General features: G+C 39.0%; 1 long non-coding RNA gene across 1 annotated transcript in view; it reads left to right on the top strand.

The window, feature by feature from the left end:
• The window catches only part of LOC123648540, an 87,072-nt gene extending 79,695 nt beyond the window's left edge, over nt 1-7,377 (top strand). The window contains exon 4 of the long non-coding RNA XR_006738657.1: nt 7,211-7,377. This is a non-coding gene — a long non-coding RNA (uncharacterized LOC123648540). The remainder of the gene's footprint in view (nt 1-7,210) is intronic.
• The last annotated feature ends 9,079 nt before the right edge of the window (nt 7,378-16,456 follow it).

Genomic DNA, 16,456 nt, shown 5'->3' with positions numbered 1-16,456 from the left:
TGTGTGGTAAGACTCTGCCTGAAACCACTTTGTCACCTTACCATTGTCAGGTGCTCATTGTCAACTTACCGGCGGAATCTCAAAGTGTGGCCAGGCAATAAGCTGTTTCCATAGTGGCCTTTGTCACCCCCTTACCCACCAGGCTGCTGTGTAGAGATTGTTTCATCGCTTGACAGCAGCAAGCCAGCCATAGTCTTTCTTCTTTATGCTTGTCCAGTCACTGTTCCCTACAAACTTTAGAGACATAGGTCAAACGGTGTAAGTAGTTTTCCTTAAGCTCTTCTTTGAGGTAGAAGTAAACACACTCTATCACTCTAACACTGCCAAGGATGGGGTAGCCATAGTACTCCAGTAACTTTCTCCAAAAATCACTACTCCCACTTGACGTCTTCAGCCCAATCCTGTTTATATCTGCAAATGGATGTTTGCCTAAACCTGCAACATTAGTAGACCTTATTTGCATGGTGGTTTAGCACTTTATTTTAGAAATATAAGCATAACCTGACACCAAAACCTATTGTGTTATTCTCAGCTTTTGAAGTCTGAGCTTAAATGAAGATAGAAAGAGTTCTAAGTAAACTCTTTGGCTGGTTTACCATAACCCTACCTCGCATATTGAAATTATTCCTTCCAGTCAAAGAGCAATCTTCCTGAAGGCAATTCTCTGGTTAAAGACCAGGTTTACCTGTAACGTGTTACCTTGCTAGTGATGCTTTTTCATCCTTTACAGATTGCAACTCTAGGTTCATGTCCTAACTGGCCACCACTTAATCTAGCTCTGCTGCCAACCATGAAGAGGTTATATTCCAGGAGCCATGTTTTGTTTTAGGCCACCAAGCAGGCAGATTTAATTTAGAGAATCTTTAAAGTCTAATGTTCTCTTCTCAGTTGCCTGTGAAGGCAAGAGTTAACTTCTGAGCACATTAATCTCAATCACAAAGTTCTTGAATTTATAACCCTCTTGCTTGCCTTGGTTAAATAACTGCAAAGGCTGGAAAATTGCACTGAGCTTTTTAAAAGCTTGAAGCCCTGGGAGCTTTCATACTCCTTATTTGTCTCTAGCTAAATGTGGGTGCAGCAAAGCCTCTGAAGTGTGACTGGCCCTGGGGAAAAAAAATTGTGAAACAGCTGGTTTGATAGCAGCACCTCTGGTGCCCCCTTTTGTTGCCTTCTCTCCCATCAGGAGCACCTAATGCTCACATGCTTTCACCAAGACCTACTCATCTCAAGGATGAGCCCTGGTTCTGAGCCACACTCCCTCCCTTCCTGCTAAAACTCACCTGTTATTCTTCTCATAGTTCAGATAAGTACCTGTTCTGGGCTCATGAAGAGCGTTCTGGGTTTCCTTGCTTAGTTTTCTCTCTTCTCCCACCCAACTAAGAAATGCTTGGTTCTCCATATAGATTCTTTTGGGTTTTTACAATAAGAATACAGGGAAAGAGGAAGAAGAATGGAATAAATTAATAAATTTTTCCTAAAATGGTAATTGTCCATAATAGCAATGCATAATATGATTTACTCCCAACATATTAAAAGAAATTAAACTCTAATGGTATCAAAAAGTGGCACGTTTGTTACAATTGATGAACCTACATGAGCACATAATTATCACCCGAAGTCCATAGTTTACCTTAGGATTCACTGCTGGTGTTGTACATTGTGTGGGTTTGGGCAAGTGAATAATGACATGTAGCCACCATTGTAGTATCATACAAAGTATTTTCACTGCTCCAAAAATCCTCTGTGCTCCACCTACTCATCTTTCCACTCCCATCCCCAACCCCTGGCAACCAGTCCTCTTTCTACTGTCTCCATAATTTTGTCTTTTCCAGAATGTCATATAGTTGGAATCATACAATATGTACCCTTTTCAGATGGGCTTCTTCTACTTTGTAACATACATTTAAGTTTCCTCCGTGTCTTTTCATTGGTTGATAGCTCATTTCTTTTCAGCACTGAATAATGTTCCATCATTGGGATGTCCCACATTTTATCCATTCACCTCTGAAGGACATCTTAGATGCTTCCGCAAATTCCATAGTTTTGGCAATTATGAATAAAGCTACAATAAACATGCATATGCAGGTTTTTGTATGGACATAAGTTTTCGACTCTTTTGAGAAGATACCAAAGAGCATGATTGCTGGTTCATATGGTAAATGCTTAGTTTTGTAAGAAACTGCCAAATATGTTGATAATAGGGGAGGCTAGGTACATGTGGGGAAAGGGAGAATATTAGAAATCTTTATATCTTCTGCTTAATTTTTCTGGGAACCTAAAACCACTCTAAAAGAAATAAAGTCTGTAAAATTTTACTTCTACCCTCTTTGAGTTTTTCACCTGGGCCTGAGAATGAAATTGACATAAGACAGATCAACAGGAGAAAAGAAAAAAAATTTATTTAATACAAGTTGTATGTGACACAGGAGCCCTCATAAGGAAATGAAGACCCAAAGAAGTGGCAAAACCTAAATGCTTTCATATTAGGTTGAACAAAGAGAGGCAGTGGAGAAAAGTAACTAAACTATGAGGGGAGGCTAAAGGAAGATAAGAATTATTTTAACAAAGTCTGCACAGAATTTTCTCAGCCTCAACTTCCCATCCTTGATGATAAGAATATTACTTTCCTTCTAGTATAAGAGGGACATCTTCCAAATGGGAGTTTTATCTCCTGCTCTCAGGAAGAGAAAGGTCAGCATGCCCTTCTTGCACCTACTGTAGTTGTTGTTGTTTTTAGGTGCCTTTAGCTCAAAATAATCCTACATAAAGTGGCATATTTTGGGGTAGCATATATATATATATATATATATATATATATATATATATATATATATATATATATATATATATAATCTAGCCTCACACAGATATATGGTTGAAAAAGAAAGAAATATTTTAATAACATTTTCAGATAATTGTGGAAATTCTTTGATACCACAGCAAAACTCAACAAGCAGTAGGTACTTAAAGGTGAGTTGCAATGTGGCATCTGAAAGTATTAAATACAATATATCAATGAACTCTTGGTACTCTGTTACATTATAATCAATTAGTCTGACTTGCACTTTGATGAGATCTTTAACCCATGTATGATGTTTTAACATCATGCCTTGATCATTTGGAAAATACTGGTTCACTGAGTTGTGCAGATCTTCCAAATGTTGACGTATTTCATTACCCAGTACAAAAACATCACATTTTTAATATCACCACCGATCTCATCAGAGAGGTCTTTAAGTATCGGGAAGCTGTCAAACTCATGGTTTAGATACAAATTTCCCAAAATGTTAATTTTGACTTGAAAGCTTAGCTTTTATCATTGGCAACATACAGTATAAGTTATTTTCCTTCAAGTGATAGGCTCATTTTGTTCATTTTGGAGAACACATCTGCCAAATGCTCAAGTCCAGATAATGATAGTTTGTCTGTCAATTGTTCTCTCGAGTAAAGATGGTGTTCTGTGAAAACCCTGGCTAGTTCAGCTCACAATTCAGTCACGGGAGTGGTTTTCCTCCAGTCATCATAGATTGGCATGTAGCAGGAGCGCTTTACCTACATACTTCTCATTTTGTCAGGCAGAATATAAAAATGATGTATACTCAAGGATTAAGAGTCAGTAAACTAATCTGGACTACTTCATCAAGGACATTATTAAGTGAAACATAAATTATTTTATTTTTATATGCAAGTACATGGTGGTGAAGAACATACTGACTTAGACTAGTACAACTTGGGGTCATGGCTTTGATTCTTGCTAAATTGCCAGCAGTTTTACCCACCACTGTTTTTGCACATCAGTAGAAATTTCATCATGGTGAAAAAGGCAAACAATGTCTTCATGTTATTACAAAAATAATTTTGACCCCACAGAGCCCCTGAAAGTTTCTTAAGGACCTCTAGGGATCTGTGAACCATATTTAGAGAATCTCTGCTGTAAACAAATATATGAACAAAATGCAGCAACCACAAGATATTTCAAAACAACCAAAATCCTTTGTGTTTCTTAAATGCCTTGAAAGAAACAAATGATTCACAACAATGTTTCTAAAAGTCATTTTCCCCTTTCCTCCAAAGCTCTCATAGCACTCTTGTGCCTTTCTCTCCATCCCTCCCTAATCAGTACCCAAGATCATTAAATCCTTCTCTGTCTACCTCTCACCTACTTAGTCTCTCGTCTTAAAGGCTCAAAATAACTGGTTCAGAGATGAGAAGAGAAAAGCAATAGGAAAAAATTGAATGCTAATAGCATTACTTTTTGTTTCCACATTTTAAATATTTTTGAGAAGCTAATAGTTATATACTATGTCAAATATTGACTGTCCAAATGTTTGACATTCAAATGTATATGAGTTTGAATATCCATAAATCTTCCCTATACTATGGGGTCTGGCAGCCTGGAAAACACATTGTTTGAATTCCCTCACTGCCTTATTTAGATTCTGCCAATGCAAAGCATCTTGTATATATTTGGAAGGCAGAAGAAAAGACAGCCATTATTCTCCCCCAGCAGTGGCTGGTAGATGCCTGCGTTGATAGCAAACATGAAGTTTACAGCTCCTTCTGGGTGCGCTCTGTGAATTATCTACTTAGGTTCTTCAAGCAGCTGTAATCACCACTTATTGCAGTTCCTGGATTTCCAATGTCCTCAAAGCCAGCAATATGTTTCCATGAACCTTAATTGCCCCAGTCCTCCCAATAGTTTTGTAACTTTGTAATTCCCTTTGTATTTAATCATCCCTTCCTGCTATAACCTAGAGGGGCAAGTGCTTTCTTGGGAAAATCCTGACTGATAATAAAATTTGGTTCCAGAAGTGGTTCCAGGATGCAGAATCTCAAAGATAGGAATTTGGGATTTAGTTATCCAACCTTGTTAGATCAGAAAAAATTACCACCTCATCACCAGTGAAAAATGGAACACTGGTAGTCCACAGAAAGCAGTGGCAAAACAATTATCTATAGCTTTCTGGAATAACATGTATATTATAGAAAAGCCTTTGAAAGACTACTAACTATTACAATTGGGTTTTAAGAGGAAATAAAGATAATACAGACTATGGAATGGGCTGGCTACATCTAAATAAAAGGTTAGGATTTCAAATTCTCAGCTCAAGACACAGTCAGAGAACCAGAGAGCTTCTAGGACTGCCCTAAAAATATCTGTTATAGCCATATGGCTAATGTATAAAAATTGTTTTTTCATTCTGTAGGTTGGATAATTATAACTGAAATGAAATTCACAGACTTGCCAGGTCTCTTATGTAAAAGTTAGGGCATTGATTGGGAAAGAGCAAAAATTGAAATGAGGACATTTGGGTAGATTCCAATGACTCTGAGAATCATGAACTCCAAATCTTACTGAGCTTTCTCTTTTCCATATTTGAGATTAGCCGCCCCCTCCTTGCTTGAAGGCCCTGAAACAATTACCTTGCATAGGGATACAGCTGTGATCCACCTTCCCCACTTCTTATTGCCCCAGACTCATAACTAGAGTCACAGACCAACAGACCCTGGGGGGATAAGTATAGAGTCTGGCCTAGAAGGATGTAACAGACACACTGAAGAACGGCAAGATTTATAGTATCAGAAACCTGGAAAACAATTGTGGGAATGCAATCTAGTGGTTTTAGACAAGAGAGGAAGAAATATAATTTTGGATATGGCCAAATTTGTTAATGTGGGTGCAGTTACCATAGATTCTATATTCAATATTTAGCTTGAGTGGCTGGGAATAACTCTATAAAGAGTTTTCTCATGGGTTGACTAAAACTAGGAACCAACAGTGGCTTTCCTTAAATGAAACCGATATAATAAGAAGAAATTCAAAGGAGGATTAGGAAGGTAAACTTGTTGGCATGGATTAGTCATAGGTGACCTGCTTATCCACCCCTCAATATGGCCCCAGTGAGAGCTCAGATGAGAGCTCCTATCATTAAGGCATTGAGAAATATTTTAGTGAAAGGAGTACCAGTATCTTTGAAAATCTCAATGTTGTCTGTCCTTTTGCAGCTTAGGGATGACAGCATAATATAACTCTATTCAGATAGGCTACCAGGAGTTGCAGAGGACAATTGAAATCACTTAACCACCAGGGAAAAGGTGGTCAAGATTCTATTTATATTACTGGATAACCGGCCTGAGTCCTGAGCCAAATGGTTTTATCCACAGAGATTTTGGGCAGTGACTTTTTTTTTTTTTTTATCATAGTGTTCCTGGGACTGAAATGGATTGTCAACCTAATAAAATCTTAGTTCATTTGTAAATTAAAAAAAAAATTAAGTCTAGTGGACAGATTTCTGACTTAAATAGTCATCACGGAGAGTCATGGACTCTCACCAGTTTATAGGGGTCCTTTAAAAGGAAGGGAGGTTTGAACTTCTTGAAGAAGGACCCAATGAGGTTGCAACAAGAATATACTGTAAAATTTCTTCTTAGATTTCCCCAAAATGTAGTGCACCTATTTATCAGGGTGATTACACTCTGGGGAAAGGAAAATACCCAGACATTTTCAGGTTTCTGGGCACTGGCTCTGAAATGACTAATCTTTAGAGAATCTCAAAATTTTAGGATCCACCATTTAGAGTGGAGACCATGGAGTCAGATCATAAATGGAGTTTTGGCTTGACTCCATCTCTCAGTGGGCTAAGTGGATCTGTAAATCTAGCCTCATAGTTATTTTTCCTAGTTTCCAAAAACATATTTGGCAACTGGCAGAACTCATACTTCCTGACTCTTGAAGTGAGGATTATTGTGATAGGAAGGGCTAAGAGGAAGCCCCTAGAACTGCCCTCTTTCTGTGTAAATTAATAATAATTGTATACCCCTAGGAGGCTTTCAGAGATTGCTATCATCACCAAAGATTCGAAAGTTACAGCAGTGACGAGTTCTATCACATTCGCACAAATCTCCCCCATTTGTCTTATACAGAAGAAAGATGAATTTTGGAGAATAACAGTAAATTATCATAAACTTAATCAAATTGTGACACCAATTACAACTACTCCCTCAAATGTAATATCTTTTTGGAGCAAATTAATGCACCCTCTGGCATCAGGTATGCCACTATCCATCTGGCAAATTCTTCTCTATACCAATTCATAAGGACCACTTGTTGCAAACAGAAATGCTGTATTAAACCTCTGACAAATCCAGATGAGAGAAATATAGTCCAGACCCTTGGGCTTCTTGAGAAAAATCATGTTCTTTTTCACAGATGATTCTTCTGCTTTTGAGGAATAACTTCTGGAGTATTGCTGGACCCACGTAGAGACTGAAGGACTGAATTGGTCCATCAAGCAACCATACAGCCTGAGCTGCCCATCGTGAACTGGAAGTTAAGTAACGCCACAGATTTGAGCATGGGCATCAACACTCCATAATCACAGGCAAGTACAGTTGACTCTTGAACTGTGTCGTTTGAACTGTGTGGGTCCACTTACGTGCAGGTTTTTTTTTCCCTGCTAAATTTCTCTTGCCTTCACTTCCACCTCCTCCACCTCTTCTGCCTCTGCCTGGGCCTGAGACAGACCAACCCCTCCTCTTCTTCCTCCTCCTCAGGCTACTCAACATGAAGACAATGAGGATGAATACCTTTATGATGATTCATTTCCACTTAATGAATAGTAAATATATTTTTCTTCTTATGGTTTTATTAATAACATTTTCTTTTTTTAATATTTCAACACTGTATTTATTAAAATCAGAGGAGTTCCATGGCAAATTTATGCTATTTAACATTTTTAATTAAAAAAAAAAACAGCAATATCTCCTTCTGACCTCTGAGTCTTAAAAATACATTTTATGGTTGCAGAAAATTTACAGCAGAAAAGAAAAACACTGGTATGGGAATCTGAAGAGCAGAATTCAAGTTCCATCTCTGCTGGTATCACATTTAAGACATTGGGCTTTTCCAACAATTAAATTCTTCAACTCTATGGAAAAGTAAAATCCATTTACTGGAAACTTTTCATTCTATAGGCGAAAGTGCTGTGACCAGGAAAATGAAGGTCCTAAGGCTACTTAGCAACACAACAGGGAATAAGAGTCAACTCTTCTGATGCCCAACCTATTGAGCTTTTCTTTGGAATTGTTTGTCAACAGATTCAACTCCTATGAACTAAGCTATAGTAGGTATTTTCACATATGTTATCTTTAATGCGTTCCTTTTAAAAATCAAGCTGTTTTTATAGTTGTATTAGTTTGCTGGGGCTACCATAATAAATATCCCAACAGAAATTTGTGCTTAACCAACAAGAAATTTATTTCTTCACAGTTCTGGAGGCTGAACGTCCCAGATCAAGGTGGTGTCAGCAGGGTTGGTTTCATTCTGAGGTCTCTCTTCTTGGCTTGCAGATGGCCTCCTTTTTGCTGTGTCCTTACATGGTCATCCTTCTTTCTACGTTGTCTGTATCTTAATCTCTTCTTACAAGGAGAGCAGTCAGATTGGATTGGGGCTCACCCTAACATATCCCATTTTAACTTTTTTTTTTTAATTCAGGATATTCTGGGGGTACAAACATTTTGGTAACATGAAATGCATTTGCCTCGCTCAAGCCAGGGCCACAAGTTTCCATTAGCTGTAGGTTTACCCACCCCACCCTCTCTACTCCCCCAACCCCCTTACCCAACCAGCACCCAGTGAGTATTACTATCATGTGAGCACCTTAGTGTTGATCAATTAGTACCAGTTTGATGGTGAGTACACGTGGTACATGTTTTTCCATCCTTTTGATACCTCACTTCGAAGGATGGGCTCAATCTCTATGCAGGATAATACAAGAGGTGCTAGATCACCATTGTTTTTTGTAGTTGAATAGTATTCCATGGTATACATATACCACATTTTATTAATCCACTCATGTATTGGTGGGCACTTGGGTTGTTTCCACATCTTTGCATTTGTGAATTGTGCTGCTATAAACATTTGAGTACAAATGTCTTTATTATAGAATGTCTTTTTTTCCTTTGGATAGATGCCTAGTAGTGGGATTACTGGATCAAATGGTATTTCTATTTTTAGCTCTTTGAGGTATCTCCAAATTACTTTCCACAGGGGTTGTACTAATTTGTAGTCCCACAAGCAATGTAAAAATGTTCCAATCTCTCCACATCCACACCAGCATTTGTTATTTTGGAACTTTTTGATAGAAGCCATTATCACTGGAATTAGGTGATCTCATTGTAGTTTTGATTTGCATTTCCCTAATAATTAGGGATGTTGAACACTTTTTAATATGTTTGCTGGCCATTATTCTGTCGTCTTTTGAAAAGTTTCTGTTCATGTCTTTTGCCCATTTATTGATGGGGTTGTTTGATTTTTTCTTGTTGATTTTCTTTTCTTTAGCTTGCTTTATTGTAAGAATATAGTATGTAATACATATAGCATACAAAATATGTGTTAATTGATGGCTTATGTTATTGCTCAGGCTTTCAGTCAACAATAGGCTATCAGTAGTTAAGTTTGGGGGGAGTCAAAAGTTATATATGGATTTTTGACTATGCAGGGGAATGGTGCCCCTAACACCCTTGTCATTCAAGGGCCAACTGTAGTATAAACCAGATTACACCCAAGCAGGCCTTGAAGACACAGGTAAGCTACATAAGCAGTTGGCTCAGATTCCTGTGACACCGATTCCTGCTGCTTTGTCACCTCTCCTTGACCCATACCTACAGCCCTGTGATCACTTGGCTGAGAAAGAAACAACGTGGGCCTGATTTTGAGATGATTCTGCATGGTATACTAGCACTACTCCAGAACAGAGGCGTACTGCATTGCAGCCTTGTTCATGGCTGGTCCTCAAGGGCATAATGACAATGGTCTATGATGGCTATAGGAAGAAGCCACCGAAAGGATGGGAAGAGATACTTATATTAGTCTCCCCGAAGCCCATATACAACATTATATTTTAGGTATTGGAGCTTAAGACTTCAGCATCATCATGTCACCCACCCACCACCATTCCCCTCCATGGCACCTCACTGTGGCTACTATTTATTCATTAATATTCACTACATGCTCACCCACCTTCAAGACTTGTGTCGAGATAGTGCTTCTTTCTGAGTGACTTTCCCTCCCGACCCACAAAGCTATCACCTGATTAAAGCCTTTCTGGATTTCCCACTAACTATCACTCTCTCTTTTTCATATGTGTACAATTTCTTCTGTCTCTTCCCCCATCTTGTACTTTACACTTATATGGCCTCAACAAGGGCCCTGAAATTCAAATGCTTAAAGAGGTGAAGCAGGTGACCTGAATGTGTGACAAAGGCCTAGTAGTTGCACATTGCATACATTGGATTATTTTTACTTCTTTAAAGGAATATGCTGTCCTCCATTTTTCTTAAAACATATGGTCCCTTGGACTGTTCATTTCCCACTTCTGATATAGACATGGGTACAAAAATATTTCTCTAGTATGTTTTCAAACTGTTGCTAAATGGCCACCAAGGCTCAAGCTCAGCATTAGAAAGAAAGAGGGACTGGTGAGGAAGGTGTCAACTGAAGAATCACCCTGCACTCAGTTCCACGTCAGTGTGCTGGGAACGTGGAATTCATGGGGCTAGATCTGGTGTTTTTTTCTGTCGAAACTGGAAAGTCAGATTTTTATGTAAAATTTTACCAGTTTAGTCTCAAATGTGCTAAAGCACTGTGCCAGTCAGAAACTAAAGCAATCTACAGGCAGAAGGGGGCCTCCAGGCAACAATTTGCAACTTCTGCCTGTGGCCCCCTGGGCTCCCTGAGGGCAAGGAATGGGTCTTATTCACTTCCGTATAAGCACTTGAAACGATGACGGGCACATAATGCCTTCTCGTTAAGTCTTTGTTACATTTAGTTAAGTTTTAAAAAATTTAATAAAATTGGTGTTGTCTACAGCTAGAAATCCTTAAAGAAAGGATTTTTTTACTCTCCTTTTGTACTTCCTCTTCTTATTCCTTTTACATACCTGCCAGAACCTAGCATATCACTCGCACACAGTAGATCCTCCGACACGTTTTGAGTTGTTGAAGGAAACACATCAAGGGTTCATTGACAGCTTCCTTTGATTTTGCTTATAAGATGAGAAGCCAGGTGTGTCCTAAGTCTTAAGGTTTAGGGAACATAAGATGGATGATTTTGATAAGGAGAATTGAGTCAAGAGAGATATTAAATGCTGCCCTCAGGAGGTATAATGGAGCATGTCAGTGATTTCTGCAGTAAGAATTGGGAATATGGGAGAACCCTGGGGCTTTGAGTGACTTGGTAACACAATCAACCCTCTGTACTTGACCTCTGTGGCCAGGGGTCACAGGGAGGTTGAAGGTTCTGCTTCTGCAGTACCAAGCAGTGCTACAGCTACCACTGCTGGATGTGACTTATGGGGAAGGCTCCTGATTTATCATGGTCACCTTAAACATAACTTTAAATGTCCACTCAAAGCAGAACCACAACATATGAAGAAAATTTCACAAAAAAAGGCTAAAGAAAAGGATTTGCTTTTTGAATTTTGCAAGTTTAAAAAATTGCCCAGAGTTATAAATGTTTGCAAAGATTAATAACTCAAAAAGAATGAGATTTTAAAAACAAAATTAGCAAGAAGTGCATTTACAAGGAAAATCAAATCAATAATAGTTAAGTATCTACTCATGTACACTACTGCTATATAATGTGACTTTAAAAGAGAAGACAAGAACTACTTTATATAAATTACAAAAAAAGACTGACAATTTGCTGAGTCAATATTGAGTTGCACCCAATTTATTAAAAACAGATCAATTGCAAATATTTCTTGTTAAATTATCATGCCAGATATCAAGTGATATATTTTCCTTGTCTAATATATAATGAAAACACTTTTGGCAAATTTTTGCCATATGTTAAATGATGCATTTCAAAGTCATAATAATGACAATATTTTATTATGCATATGAGAAGCTCATGTGAATTTTAATAGCATTTAGAATATGAAAAATTTAGCAAGCAAAACTTTAGTTCCAAAATGTCATTTTATAGGACTTTAGCTCTTATTTCCTTGTGATAACCAGCACCCCACACTGCTCAACACACACTTCTAGTTTTATACTGGATAAACAAGAAAATATTAAGTTATATACAGAATTATGTAATAGTTCTTAGCATATGAACTTAGAGATCAAAACACCTAACATCCCACATTAGTGATGCTAATTTATAAGTCATCCTACAAATTCCATAAAAACTTATTCATGTAATGAATAAATATTTACTGAGTGCCTACTATGTGCTGGACACTATAAGCACTGGGACTCTGTCAGGGAACAGACAGAAAAGTCAGCCTACCTGGAGTTTCATTCTAAACCATTGTGATTCTAATGTCCTCATTTTGCATTTTTTGCCTGTTAGGTATTCTAAAATAATAACAATAATTATGTTGTAATTATTTATAGCTTATATATTTATAATTACAATTATAAAATAAAGCATTTACATTTTCAAAGTACTTTCAAATACTTACAAATGGTATAAATCATTTTATTGTGCTTCACTTTATTGTGCTTTGCAGATACTATATTTTTTACAAATTGAAGGTTTGTGGCACCCCTGTGTTGAGCAAGTCTACCTGTACCATTCTTCCAACAGCATGTGCTTGCTTTGTGTCCCTGTGTTACATTTTGGTAATTCTCACAAGATTTCACAATTGTGAAGATGTGGAAACAACCCAAGGGCCCATCAATCCATGAGAGGATTAAGAAAATGTGGTATATGTGTACCATGGAGTACTACTCAGCTATAAGAAACAATGGTGATATAGCAGCTCTTGTATTTTCCTGGAAAGAGCTAGAACCCATTCTACTAAGTGAAGTATGCCAAGAATGGAAAAATAAGCATCACATGTACTCACCATCGAATTGGTTTCACTGATCATCACCTAAGAGCACATTTAGGAATAACATTGATCGGGTGTCAGGCAGATGTGGGTGGGGGAGGGGAGGGGTGTATACATACACAATGAGTGCGATGTGCACTGTCTAGGGGATGGACACGTTTGAAGCTCTGACTGGGGGGGGGCAAGGGCAATATACGTAACCTAAACTTTTGTACCCCCACAATATGCTGAAATAAGAATTAAAAAAAAAGTAGGAATTTTAGACTTTAGGGATTTTGATCTTTTTGGATTTCAACATTCATGATTAATGGCATTAGGGACTGTGTCTTTTGGGATTATGACTCAAACCCATCTGGTTCTTCTCATTCCTGGTACATGCTAGGATGGCACTTCTCTAGCCCTTTGAACTTAGGTAAGGTGACCTGAATGTCTTTGGCCAATGAAAGATGAACAGAAGCCTTTCCCCTTGCTATAGCAGCTATGGATAGTGAGCTGAGACAGAGCCTCCATCATCCTGAGTCCCTGAATAGTCAAGGTGAACAGAGCACCTAACAGCCCACTCTAGATTTGCAGAGCAAGCAAGAAATAAACTTGTTAAGTCAGGCTCTTAATATTTGAGATTTGTTATCTTGTTTATGTTTTATTTTGTTTCATCTTGTTTTATTTTGTTTGTCACTGCAGCATAAACTTGTCTACCCTGATTGATAGAAATGATGGATTTACACTGATTTGTCTGTTTGTGTGATTTCTTTCCCTACAGCTGTGTTCACCAGCCCAAGTATAGGCACAGAAAGCAGACAGTGAATTCACCTGGGGCTGGGAGTTTGTCAGGTGATTGCAAGCAAAGGATTTTAGGATTTTGGCGACAGAGTGATTGAAACTACAGACCATGAAATCTAAGCCTGATTGGGAGGAAGGTAAAGCAAGGGGAAAACCAGTGAGTAAAGAGAAAGTAGATGGGTCGAGGAACTGTATATTTTGATAAAGTGGATGATTATTTATGAAGTAAATAAATAGTTAAGCTGAGAAGACAAGAAATTGTGATTGAACCATAGGGTGGTTTAATTAGAGATTTCTGAAGGTTCTGAGTTTCTGGCAAAGCCTCAGGTCGTGGTAAGGTACAAAATGTGAAAATGAAAGTGAGACTCAGCTGGAGAGAAGATGTTTGAACAAACCGAGGTCAGAAAACCGAGAAGCTGCGTGCTGAGCAGACCAGCCACGTGCACATTCGAGTTCCCCAGACTGGTGGCAGGAATTAGGGTAGAGAGGAGGACAGTGAGCTAGTTGCCAAGGTGATCAGTTAATGAGTCAGGAAGAGCCATAGATGGGGACTGTATCTGGCTGTTAGGGGCATCACAGAGCTAGGAGTTGTCCTTTACAAGAGACTGTGGGCAGAAGTAAGTGGGCTGCAGACTCTACCTTCCCATCCTGAGCTTCATTCACAGTGTGTGGGAGAGAAAAAGCCACCTCCACTCAACAAGGCTGTGGGACAAGTGATTTTACAAGGTGACAAGCAAATTTCTGTGGAGGTGAAAAGACTGAGATTGAAGGAATGTTGCCTGAAGAAGTTGAGGATGGAGGGTATGATTTGGGGCCATGGAAGAGGAGTTTAAAGGGCTCAAGGAAAGAGTTTGGTGGATGTGGGAAAATGGGACATTGGACCAGGAAGAAGAAGGGCAAAGCATTATTAGGATGAAAGTTAAGGGGGTGAAGTGTGAACAGAAAATTGTCCTTGGACAGTGGCCAAGAAAGTGGGGCATTTGAGGCAGGGAGGCTCTCAGGGGTGGAGGTTGGAGATGGAACAACGTGTTTCAGTGTCTCTCGCTCTCAGTTCTGGGCTGGCAGGGAGGACTAGTAGCTATGCTCTGCAAATGCCCATTTCTTTTTTGCAAACATGGATCTCACATGGGTTTGAAGTCTGTACCTGTCAAGGGATACTCCCAGGAAACTGATCTTTGTTTCATTCATTCTCATGGAAAATACTCAGAAAACTGTTGCTAAGAAGCCAGGGTCTCCAGAACAGTCAGGTAAGAGATGACTCATCTAAACCCCTCACTTATTAGATGAGAAAACTGAGGCCCTAACAACAGCCCAGATTGCGTGTATAGTTTGTCACAGAGCTGAGTCTACAGCTCAGGTCTCATGTCCCTTGCACTCTCTCCAGTTTAAATATCCAGTCTCCTAGAAGGCCAATGGCAGACCGTTGTCATATAGTATTAATAATAGCTAATAGTCACAGCTAATGCTTATTGAGAATCTACCACTGGCCAAGCCCTGAACACCACATCTAATTCTCCTAACAACCCCATGTGACGTAGGCACTGTCTTCATCCTCATTCTATATATGTGGACACCCAGGATTAGAGAAGCTAAGTAACCAAGATCACATAGCTACAAAGTAGCAGATCTGAGATCTGAACTTGGATCCTTAATGGAGTTAGAGAGAAAAATAGCAAGCTTTCCCCCTTGCTAAATATGTAATTCCATTTGCCAGTACATGTCTGCTTAGACACCTATCTACCTTGGATGTTCAAACACCTGTTTTGAGACTGGCTCTTCCAGATCATCCCTTGACTATCAGTTTCTGGAGCTACCCACCTCTAGGGAATGAAGCAAGAAAGGAGAAGGGTAAGAATACCAGTATGAAGCAGTAAGTTTCTAAAATTGATTTTGATTTCTGAAATTACCAGTATTATCTGATTATGGCACCTGCTTCCTCTTTCATTGTAAGAAAATAGCAGAATGACTTTAAAGCTGCTTGCATTTATGGAATTCTTAGGTAAGCATCCCAATTTGCCATAGTTTGGGAGAGTAAAGTCAGCTTTAGTATAACACTTAGGGATGGTGGAGCAGGTGGGCACACATCCAAGATGTCAGCTGTTTCCTAAAGTGTCTTCAGAGCTAGAGAACCTTGAATAGCAGCAGAGAAGGGCTGTCAGTTGAAGATTTGGCCTGCTCCTTGGCACAGGTGGCATTTGTTCAGCAAACATTTAGTGAATTCCTTCTGTGTTCCAGGCATGTGCTAGGTGCCCTTCAGGAAATCACCTTCTCATTGGATAGACTGAATGGGTGAACAGAAACTTGCATTACCACATGGTAATTTCTACATGGGGAGCACACTCAAGGCGCTAGGGAAACCCAGAGGAGGGGCTTGGGCAACCTCAAGGCCTCCTTCCAAGAGATATGGAACCATATTGACATTAAAGCAACCATTTTCCTTCAGAGAAGCAGGATAGGCATACCACTGGGCAATTTATTAGTTTTTATTCTTTGGGATAGGCAAAGTCACATTTTGATCATAATTTGATGTTTGTATGCCTATCTGGGAACCTAGAGAACACACTAGAGGAACATTGGTCAAGGCAAGGTACTAAATCCATTCCCTGGGCCTTGTCACAATTAATAAAGTTACCCTCTTTTGTCTCCCTGCCACTCTGAAGCAGTGCAGGATTGCCTCTGAATTGTTTGCATGATGTGCTGTTTTGTTCCTTTGAGTACTCCATACTTTAGATGCCAGTTCACCTTTTCCTCTCATAAAGAAGAGTCAGGAAAAAGAACAAGAGGAATGGCTGAACAATTGAAAAACCAGCATATTGAAAAGGTCATGGTACCACTGC

This window comes from Lemur catta, chromosome 12, assembly GCF_020740605.2.
Source record: "Lemur catta isolate mLemCat1 chromosome 12, mLemCat1.pri, whole genome shotgun sequence".
NCBI classification, from domain to species: Eukaryota; Metazoa; Chordata; class Mammalia; order Primates; family Lemuridae; genus Lemur; species Lemur catta.
Note: the sequence above shows the minus strand (reverse complement) of the source record. Positions and strands in the feature narration are given on the sequence as shown.